The following is a 12,046-nucleotide window of genomic DNA, read 5'->3' on the forward strand; positions in this document are numbered from 1 at the left end:
ATCTCGGGGTCCTGGGATCCAGCCCCATGTCGGGCTCCCTGCTCAGTGAGGAGTCTGCTTCTCCCCGTGCCCTTCCCCTTGCCCATGTTCTGTCTCTCTTTCTCTCAGATTAATAAAATCTTCAAAAATAAAATCAAATGACGTGGTTTAAACATGTAAGGAGCATTCCCTAGCTTCCAAAAGGAGCCACGGGGCTGAAATTTCCACTCCCGTAGGAAAACGTGGGGATGAATCCTTAGGGATGCTGTTCTCTGTTTCACCCCCTGTTTGTTCGCTCGGCACTGAGCACATTGTCTGTGCTGCACTGACTTTTTTTAAATTTTATTTTGAGTTATTTTGTGCCAGGCAGCTGGTTACGCATGAGTCGTCCAAAGTGACCCGCATGTGGCTGGCCCTCATTTCCCCGATGGGAGAACATTTGGGATCTTTGGTCCCGGAATCCCAGATGGTTAATAGCTATAAACTTCAAGCATGTGGGTGAGGAGGGTGAGAGCAGACGCAGGACCTACGCCGAGCGCCTGGTGGTCCCAACACTGAGCCACTGAGAGGTGCTCTCGCCATTCCAGGTTTGCTCCTTCAGGCACCTGTCACCCTATTAGTCACAGAACTCCGACCCCCTACACCGGCTCTTAAAGTGTAATTGTGCTTGTAGATCCCTGATAGCTGCTAATAAGCATCCGCCCGAGAAGCCAGGCACACGTCTTCTGAGTCACGGTTTTGAATTATTTACTACGTCCCTTAATTAGAACTGAGGGATGATCCTCTGGATGGATGCAGACGTGTGCATCTTCGAGCCGACGAACCCGGGAGCTGCAGATGATCCCTATCTGCCTGGCGGCAGCAGCAGGCTACAGACGTTTTGCTTTCCTTGCGTCCTGAGGCTGCGTGAAAACGCAGGCTTCCAGGTGTCTTTGGGGAGAAATGAGCGATTTATTTGAATTATTTTACTGCTGGAAAAGCACCGGGAGCTGGATGCACATTTTCTCGGGGTTTCTCTGCTGGGTTTTGAGCTTGTGTTCCTCAGGGTTCGTTGAAAGGTGCGCCTCAGTGATGATGGATGTCTCATTGTGTTTTTCACGTTACATGCTCCTTTTTTCTCTTTTTCTTTTTTTCCTCTTTGTGGTTCAGTTTCTAACCTGTGCAGGCACAATATATGCCACGTGTTGGTGGGTTTATGGAGCTCCAATAGCACTGGCGAGTGACTATCCCCAGACGGGTTTATGTACTTTTTTTTCTCATCTGCTTCACTGAGCAACTGTAATCACCATGTATTAATTATACTACGTGCTAATGCTCCATCACAGAGAATAGCCATAAAAAAAAAAAAAACAACCAATGGGGACACTTGAATGCACGGACGCCTATTTTCAGCACACGTCCCTATTTTAAACATTTAAAAGTAAACTACAAGCCGTGTGTCTCACTGATGGCTTTACTTCATTTCCAGCCTGACTTCTAAGGCAAATTTATAATTGATACCAAATCCTATTAGTCGTAAATACGTTAGGCACGAGGCGTCCATCCTTCTGCCCTTGGGGGAGAAATATTTTGGAACCAAAATCGTACCTTTTTACTCCAAATGCATTTATTTTTAGCTAGAAGAATTCGGTGGCCAAAAAAAAAAAATTCTTTTTTTTGGAAATAATCCAATGCTTTCACATGGTACAGCAGCTCTGTTTCGGCTTGATAAGGCATTCAGGTGTTTGCAAAATATTTCCAACCCTTCAGCGATGGGAAAATTGGCAATGGTACTAGCATGGCATTTTTTTCACACAGAAATTTTGTCAGTTAAAAGCTGCCTGGATGGCGCCTCTGGCTTGAGATTTTTACTCACGTCCTTACAGGGCTGGGCTGGTCCTTCACAAACGTTGGGATTCTGTGCAAAGCTCTTGAGGTGTCCTACAAGGTTGGGTATGCTACTTCTTATTTAGGATTTTTTGTATATTTATGTATATTACACGGTATATTTCTGTATATTAAATGATAGTATACATAATAATATTCCTATATGTGATAATAATATATAATAATCCTATATATATGAAACATCAATTGTTCATTATTTTAATAAGTTTATTTTTGCTTGATGTCCTTCTACCACAGTGAAGCCACTTAGACCCAGGAGACCCTGTGACTCTATAATAACTTTCCCGGATCCTGAAGATCCTGGAATTTCTTCCCAGGTTGCACATCTGGGGCTTGCTTTCTTTCTTTCTTTCTTTCTTTCTTTCTTTCTTTCTTTCTCTTTTTCTTTCTTTGTTCTCTTTCCTGAGAAGGTTTTCATAGGCACATATGGTAGTTGGAACCTTTGTCTTTGCAAACACAGCTCTCTGCCTGTTTGGGCAGAGCAGTGACCCTACAGGCATCATCTGCAAACCCAAAGTCTCTCCTCGGCCCCATGTGAGCACATCCACCATGCGGGAGACTCCGTTCAGTTACCCCAAAACACACACCCATTCCGATTGGTGCAGAGCTCACGGTGGTGTACCCTCTGACCTGTGCAAAGATGCATTGAGGTTTCAGAAGCTTTCTGGGACCATTCATGATACACGAGCGTGGGGTGGGGGTGGGGATGGGACAACCCACTTGGATTTTGCAAAACCTCATCCACCAAAGACAGATAATGCATTGATCTGAGTGGGTGAAAAACCCCTTCTTTAGGTAACCATGCCTCGTGGTAGATGGAATCCTCCCCGTTCATAGGCAATGAGTACATTTATTCCAGAGCCACCAAGCAAGCAAACATTGGTATCAACCCCTCAGCTCTCATGTGACCCCCAGCATCACAGTCTCCCTCAGATGCCCATTGGGTTGAGTGACAAGCTGTGGAGTGCCATGATTACATTAGGAGATGTGACCCCCCCAGCCGCACGGACTCCCTTGGATATCCACTTGAGTGAGGATTTGCAGAGGGTCATGGTTGCATTAAGAGATGCAAAGGAGAAAGAATGACCAGGACATGCTCCCCAGGCTGGACAGAGCTCCCACCTGGCACTGCCCGGAGCTGCCACCCAGGGTTACCATAGCCACGTAAGCACAGGTAAATCAGCCCAGGTGCTGTGTCCAGAGGCCACCGGTGTATGCAAAACAGAGTCAGAATACTGGAAGGAGATTTGATATTGCCTAGAAAAATCCTGTGAGATTGAAGAGGTGGTGGCCCGTGAGCATCTCTGAGGAATATTTAAGAGCGTGTGAGGCTAAATTGCACCAGAAGGTGTCACAGAGCTGAGAGTTTGCATACCACGTGTGTCCAGTCTCGTCATAAAGTCACAGACGAGCTTCATCCACACCTGTCACTGTGCATTGGCTTCTGGATCCCACATGCTTTTTCCTTTGTAATGCTCTTCTCGTTGGAGGAAAATGTGTCATTCTTAGCCAAACCCTGTATATCTGGTCAGCCAGACTAATAAGCTAATTATGTGAGAAAATTGTGTCAAGGCAGAAATTGCATTCAGCTGTAAAGGCATAGGAAAGCTTTGTGCAAGACAAAAAAAGAAGAAGAAGAATGGCATTTATTTTGATTTGGGGATTCAGTGACTCTCCAAGATTATATAAAAATTAATTTGGGGCAGCCTGGGGTTAGCGGTTTAGTGTCGCCTTCAGCCCTGGGTGTGATCCTGGAGACCCGGGATGGAGTCCTGCATTGGGTTCCCTGCATAGAGCCTGCTTCTCCTTCTACCTGTGTCTCTGCCTCTCTGTCTCTGTGTCTCTCATGAATAAATAAATAGAATCTTTAAAAAATAATAAAAATAAAATAAAAATAAAAAATTAATTCGGAGATGCAATGGTGCTTCCGTGGTTCTAAGAAATAAGGGTGGTATGGAATGTAAGAAATGGGGTGTTTTAAAAAGACGGGGACGTTTATTAAATATTTTAATGTATATTATTTGATGGCGGCCTCATGCAACTTCTGCAAATAAAAATGTGTATTTATAAAACCTAGGGCTAAGACTCTTGTTAGCACCGGGGTGCTGTAGACCAGCTAAGGGGTGTGGTCCACAGAAAGAAGCATGTCATGGGCACCACCAGTGAGCACTGAGATCACCCACTTTCCAGTGCAAAATTACCAGATTATCCTCTCACTGACTTCGGTGTTTTCCAAACTCTGTTGAGTGATTCCTTCTAACACAAATCACCCGGGAAGCTAATTGCAGTGCCAGCGGGAAGTAACAAAGGCTCTATGGGCCAAAATACATAAGTAAACGCCGGTCTACAAGAGCTGAGGTCTTCACTGCAGCAAAAAGTCTCCTTTAGGGGATCCCTGGGTGGCTCAGTGGTTTGGCGCCTGCCTTTGGCCCAGGGCGGGATCCTGGAGACCCGGGATCGAATCCCACGTCGGGCTCCCGGTGCATGAAGCCTGCTTCTCCCTCTACCTGTGGCTCTGCCTCTCTCTCTCTCTCTCTCTCTCTCTCTGTGTGTGACTATCATAAATAAATAAAAATTTTAAAAAAAGTCTCCTTTATACAATATTTATTTGCAAAAATGCAGTGAAATCTTCCCAGAGGGACGGATATTACGGTACCGTTCTCGGCTTTCCCCGACGTACCTGACTACAGGATGCTTTCCTGGCTTGGGTCATGTCGTTAACCTCTGGATCAGATTGGATCCCAGGGAATAAAACCATTAAAATCCTCAGCGGGTTACCTGGTAGACTAATAATACGGCTCGTATAGTTGAGTAGATGCTGATCGGGCAAGAGGAGAAGGCCTTTGCCAAGGAAGTTGCAGGTGAAATACGCATACGCCACGTGCCCGAAAGCGGAGTGTAAGACAGACAGACACGCAGCGCATGCATGCATCACGGATACGCACTTTGTTCGTGTGCTAAAATCTTGTGTTATCAGAGTTATTTTTCCTGAAGTAATGACTTTCTTTCATCCCTCCGGGAAAATCCTTCTCCATCTACAAAAAAGTCTCTATGACTCTGCGGAAGTCCTGCATGTGTCCAGCATACTTAAGGCACCTGATATGAGGTTTGCACTCAACGTTTAGATGCGTGGTGTTGAGACCAGCAGATTTCCAGGGAGGTGTGGACGTGCAGCCTGGAGCCTCGTGACGAAAACGTGCGCGACGGCAACTCCCTACACAGAGACTGTGGCCCTTCCTTAAGGTATTTCTGATCATTGGGGGCACCTGGGTGGCTCAGTTGGTTGAGCCTCTGTGGTTCAGCTCAGGTCATGAATCCAGAGTCTTAGATGGAGCCCTGTGTCAGGCTCCCCGCTTCTCCTTCATCCTCTGCCCCTTCCCCCAACTCGTGCCCCTTCTCCCTCTGTCGAAATAAATAGATAAAAATCTTTTTTTAAAAGATGTTTCTGATATCGAATTAAAATAACAATGAGGGCAGCCCTGGTGGCCCAGAGGTTTAGCGCCGCCTTCCACCCAGGGCGTGATCCTGGAGTCCCGGGATCGAGTCCCACATCGGGCTCCCTGCATGGAGCCTGCTTCTCCCTCTGCCGTGACTCTGCCTCTCTCTCATGCATAAATAAATAAAATCTTAAAAAAAAAAAAAAGAACAATGAGAACAGGAGATTGAGGGGGTTTCCTTTAAATCCGTGTGGAGGTCCTAGAAATGATGCATGGGGTACACATGGCCCTATAGCTTCCCCCTCTGAACCACACTATTTCTGGAAGACATGCAGGTGATGTTGGAAAACCCGCAGCACCTCCGTCTTTGGGAGAAATTAAATGTGGGGAATGTGTGACACGCTCTGAAAATTGTAGGCTCTAGCCAAGGAAGACGTCCAATAATTAATTTTCAAATCGTTTTGCTCGTCAGGGCATATCTCCAATTTCAATTAATAGGGAACTGGGGCATTCCCTCTCGTGGTTACGTTGTCCAAGAAATTTTGGGGAAACAATAAGCGTGTTCCAAGACCTGGACAAACTCACCGGTGTCTGTGAATGAGTCTGGAGTCTGCCATTGAGGTTCCCTTGACTGCCAGCCCTGAGAAACCCCAAGGAACCGTGGGGACATTATTCTGTCCTACACTTTTCAAAGGATGAAAACTGTGTTGAAACGCACCTTTGGCTTTGTAGCTCAAAGTGCGGTCCCCGGATGGGCAGCGCCGGCATTGCCTGGGACTTGGTTGGAAACACAGCATCTTGGCCTGTCCAGACCTGCTCAGGCTGACTCCGTGGTTAACAAGACCCCTGGGTGATTTGCATGCATGTTATGACCTGAAAAGGCGGCCTCCGCAGTGATGTTTGTTCTGGTCCGTTCAAGTTGAAGACAAATCTATTAGTCTCCTACGGCTGTTGTAACAAATGATCACCAGGTTTGTGGCTTAAGTCAAAATAGTCTAAAATCAGGATCACAGGACCACCACATGGGCGTCGGGACATGGATGTCTTTGGGGACATTAGTCTGTCCCCAACACGTGGATCGGGATGTGCATATCTCTGGGGACATTATTCTGTCTACCACACGGAGATTAAAATGCACTGATCTTTGGGGATGTTAGCACATCCACCACATGGGAATTAGGATATGGACGTCTTTGGGGACATCATTCCATCTCCAATACGGGGATCAGGAGATGGAAGGCTTTGGAGGCCATCATCCTCCCTACCACATAAGGCGAGGCCATTGGGTTACCAATGAGGCGACAAAGGATTTCCTGCCCCTCCACATTTAGAACAGGGATTCTGGAAATTCAGAAGTGTGTTCTGGACTCATCGTGGTTGCCCTAGCTCAGGACGCCAGGTTGGCTCATTTGCTTGAGCATCTGACTCTTGGTTTCTGCTCAGGTCATGATCTCAGGGTCATGAGATGGAGCCCCAGGTTGGGTTCTGCGCTCAACTGGGAATACAAGATTCTCCCTCTGTCCCTCCCCCTCTTCCTCCCCCTACTCTCTATCAAGTAAATAAATAAGTAAAATCTTGAAAAAAAAGAAAGAATTCCCCTATTTCAAGCACTCACCGGTCTTGTAAGAGTTACAGACTCTGAGGCACAATGCTTTCTACTAGAAATGGGGACACTTCCTTGCCTAGAAAATAAGATTAATGGGGCAGTCAAATGCCGAGCCCCATGTGGGAAGCTGTGAAGGGTCAGGCAAACGCAGCCTGTCCCAACCTCGTGAAATAACAAACACAAACTAGCCCAGAAAATAAGAGTTTACTTTGTGATGAACCATCTTGCCCAAAATTGCATGGTGCTCATTTGCCTTTCAGCCTGGGTCTTTGGAGGACTGTCCCGTTTCTTTGCCTAAACTCAGCAGTCAATGCAACCATTGCTCATTGGAACGTCGCTTCTTCGCATCTCCGCCTTCAGCCAGAAGGGCCAGCTATTTCCTAGTTCACTGGGAATTCAGGGGCAGAGAAGTCGGATGCGTTCTTGACCCGCTCCCTGGAGCAAAGCTTTTACACAATAGAGGTGGTTATTTGTGGGAACTCATTGCAGAAAACTAGCCGGGGAGGTGGGGATGGAATGTGGGAAAGCCCTTGACTGACCCGGCGTGCGAAATGCACAAGGCCGGGCGATGCATCACAGAGAAGACAGGGGGAGCACCCCAGAGGGATCGCTCAAATGCATTACTATTCCCAGAAACCACCAACATCATGCACCTGAGCAATCTTCCCGCCTTCTTGCATGTGATCGTGTGTAGCGTGTCCCCGACGTAGATCAAAGCAGGGAAAACCAGTTACAAAGCGGGCGTTAGTAAATCGTGGAGGGAAAAGGAACTTTAAGGAAAAACAAATCGGTGCTAAGTAACGTGTTATGTAAACAGCAAACGAAGATACAAAGGGAATTTTAAATTTTTCATTAAATTTTAAAAATGAGTCTCACGAAGCTGGCGGTTTTTAGAACTGGCTGTTGAAAGAGGCAGAGTCTGCGTGGGGTGCTCCCTGCGGAGTTCTGTGGACGATATCCAGAGCTGGATTCTACGCAGAGCAAAGTGCATCTGCCCGGAGGGCTCAGGACTCGGCTTTAAAAAGAAAAAGTCTGGACTGGTTGCTTGCCAACGCCAGTAGGTGATACTGGAATTCTCCAGCGTCTACACGCTAATAGGGCCACGTTTCACCGTGTTTCTTGCATCTGCCCACCTCAGTGGTGTGGAATAATTAACTTAATCCAGGATAATTGGTTGTTTTCACTGATACAGCAAACCCTGGTCAAAGGTGCAGAAAGGTGGATAATATGAAGATAAATAAGAAAGAAAAGGCATGAGGTCTTCCAGGCATTGTGAAATGAGCGACGTTTCGAACATAAAATATCTCAGACTCGTTCAGTTGTTTGCCGACGTGGGAGCCACAAACAGGACTCCTGTGCTCTCCGGGTTTCTGGAGTAGGACGTGCTCAGTTGTGGGGCTGAGAATGTTACTCACTGACGAGACAGTGAATAACATTCAGTATTGCAACCTGCCGTTTCCAATTTCCTGAACCATCAGGAGAATATAATCCTTCTCTTTAGTGTTATTTATGAACCATAACTTTTGAACCAATTACACGTGGCCAGAATGTAATCTCTTGTGTATAAAGTCATGGGAACTCTTTGGAATCTAATTGTCTCTGGAACACATAGCTAAGCAGAGAGAACTGTAAAGGGATCAACACATACTGTGCGGAATATGTTTTGTGATTTCTTTTTTTTATTTTAATAAATTTATTTTTCATTGGTGTTCAATTTGCCAACATATAGAATAACACCCAGGGCTCATCTCGTCAAGTGCCCCCCTCAGTGCCCGTCACCCAGTCACCCCCGCCCTCCTCCCCTTCCACCACCCGTAGTTCATTTCCAAGAATTAGGAGTCTTTCATGTTCTTTCTCTCTTTCTGATGTTTTGTGATTTCTTTGCATCACGAGCTTGTCTTTCTCTCCAGGGGTATGATCCCCCTCAGTATAACTGGGAACACAAGTCTCTTCTAACCAAGTTATTCTCTTCCTCTGGGTCTATTCCTTGGTGAAAATAAGAATACACCTATAAATAGTCTGCAGAATGATCTAGATTAGGCCAATTCATTCATTGATGGGTGCATTTATTATTTAATGAGTATCGATTTCCTAGGCTATGGCAAGGGTTGAAGTAGGTTTGGATATTACATAGGTGTTAATGTTTGATTTCAGAAAGTAAAGGATGGATAGGTGGGTGCTTGGATGGATGGGGTTGGTGGGTATGTGGACAGATAAAAGGGTGAGATGGGTAAGTGGACTTGTGGGTGGGTGGATGAATGGAAGGAAGCACAGGTTGATGATGGATAGAAAAATGGATGGATGGGCGGATAAATGGATGGATTGGTGGGTGGATGGATTGGTGGGTAGATGAATGAATGGATGGATGGACGATGAATGGAAAAATTGGTGGATGGATGGATGGATGGATGGATAAATGGGTAAGTGGACTGATGGGTAGGTGGATGGATGGATTGGTGGGTGGATGGATTGCTGGGTAGATGGATGAATGGATGGATGGACGATGAATGGAAAAATTGGTGGATGGATGGATGGATGGATGGATGGATAAATGGGTAAGTGGTTGATGGGTAGATGGATGGATGGATTGGTGGGTGGATGCATTGGCGGGTAGATGGATGAATGCATGGATGGACGATGAATGGAGAAATGAGTGGATGGATAGATAAATGGGTAAGTGGAGTGATGGATGGATGGATGGATTGGTGGGTGGATGGATTGGTGAGCAGATGGATGAATGGATGGATAGACAATGAATGGAAAAATGGGTGGATGGATGGATGGATGGACTGGTGGGTAGATGGATGAATGAATGGATGGATGATGAATGGAAAATGGGTGGATAAATGGATGGACGAGTGGATGGTGCCTGGACAGAAGTATAAATGGGTGATGTATAGAAAGATGAATGAATGGATGGATGGATGGATGGATGATGAATGGAAAAATGGGTGGATGGATGGATGGATACATGGGTGGTTAGATGATAAATGGACTGGTGGGTGGATGGAGAATAAATGAGTGATGGACAGAAAGATGGCTGGATGAACTGAATGGATCCACAGCTGGGTGAGGAGACGGCTGGGTGATGGAGAGGTGAAAGATTCTCAACTTCGTGGCTTGCCGCCCGTCCCCTTCCGTCCTTCAGGCTGTGTGCTGAGGCTATGCGTAGGTGTGCCGTTGCCGGGCCCCAAGGATGAGCTGTGTTATCGTGGGCGTGCAAGTCAACCCCTCTGCCCCTCCGCTGTCACAGCTTAAAGCAAAGCCATCCACAGCGCCTATCTCACGGGACTGTCCTGAAGGCTTTGTGAGGAGGTCTGGGTCCCGACGGCCTAGTGAGAGCTCAGGACAAGATACCACAACGGAGAGAGTGTGGAATGTCAGTCAAAGCGGGGAAGACGGATAACCGTGGGCAAAACCCGAGGACAGTGAGCTGCCCCACTCACACTGGCGCACAAAATCAACTAAAAAGCCAGCGAGAATGTCGTAGGGGTTAACACATGGGGCCTGCAAGTGCGACACACAGGAGTTCGCATCACGCCTGCTCCCGGCTTGCGCTTCCCCGGGACCAAGCAACTTCCGTCCGTCAGCTCCCCGATCTGTAAAGGATGGAGAGCCCCCCCCCCCCCCCCCCCGTCCTCGCAGGGGTGAGAGGGAGTAAATGAGGCAGCGCTGGCTAGGACCCCGTAGTGATGATATATTTTTCATGCATCTGCGTGTTACGACAGCGCGTGCGCTAATGGCCTCCCTGACTCCTAGAATCGACTCCTGAGAACGGATCCTTCCACGTCTGCATCTGCAAAGGCAGGCAGGCACGTGTGGGCGCGACTTCTCCTGGGTCCTCCCAGAGCGCCAAGCTTTTGCAAAACGTGCTGATGCTTTGGATCTGAAAACATTTTTCTCGTAATTACCAATATGATGAGCACCAGACACTTACCAATAATCACCTTTTTTTTTTTTTTTGCTTCATCATTTCTACAACCTTGGGCGCGCGTCCTGAATTTATTGTAGCCAGGAGTTTCCACGTGAATCTCGGAGACAACCAACCGTCTTCCCATCCTGTCACCGCTGCCACGGCAAACACAACTGCAACCTCTGATTGGGCCATTTCCGTTTAGAACGAGAAACGTCCCTTTGCCACCCAGATTTTTAGACAAGGTCTACGAGCCTTTGTCTTTTTCTAACACAAGGTTTTCAGAGAGGACAGTAAATTCTTATCTTCTTAGCCAGCGTGCCTGGATAAACGTACACCCTGTGACTTAATGAGATAACCCTGCCCTCTTCATTCAACAAGCTTCTCTCACGTAAGGTCACAAACATCTTTTTTTTTTTTTTTGTCCTAACTTTGTTCCTTGGTGAAGCGAAAACGTTCAAAATAACAGTCGCTGGCCCATGTGGAGAACGTACACCGTAGTCGCTGACGACATGCTACGTGCAAGAAGATACTTATCACGCTGGCCACATACAGCTGGCTTCCTGTCATTGTATCTTGGTGGGCTTTTTAAAATTCTGGTTTAAAAAATAAATAAATAAGTTTTTGGTCTATTTAAATGTTTTTATATTTAGATTCCTTTAGTTAATAGTGTATTATTAGTTTCAGAAGTAGAGGTCAGTGATTCATCAGTTGCATATGACCCAGTCTCATTGCATCCCCTGCCTTCCTTCATGCCCAGCGCCCGGTTGCCCCATCCCCCCCCCCCCACCCCCATCTTCACTTTTCTAATCGGGTCCCAGTGATGAGATGCTCAAATCTGACTGTAAGCCGGTGAAGCCTGAGTCTAGACTATGCTCTTAGCTAGGACTCCCCAACCCAGGGGGTCTTCCCACCTTCTCCCACACCCGGTGACATTAGGGGAATCTCATTAGGGTCATGACATGTCTGGCACCACTCAGGATTCTCCACGTTTAGGCCTCCCGGGGGGTCTTGTAGGGCACATCCGAAAACATGGGGGCCGGGCTGGCGATGTCAGGACTCCCTCCCTCCCCGTGCCTGGGCGCTCAGCCCCTGACACATCCCCCAGGTGACCACTGAGGCAGCCACTTCATGACCACGTCACCTGCTGCCTTCCATGAGCCATGCCCCACATCAAGGAAGCCCCCTTTCCAAAGGGAACATGGTGCCCCCACCCAGTCCCTC

Source organism: Vulpes lagopus, chromosome X (assembly GCF_018345385.1).
Source record: "Vulpes lagopus strain Blue_001 chromosome X, ASM1834538v1, whole genome shotgun sequence".
NCBI lineage: Eukaryota > Metazoa > Chordata > Mammalia > Carnivora > Canidae > Vulpes > Vulpes lagopus.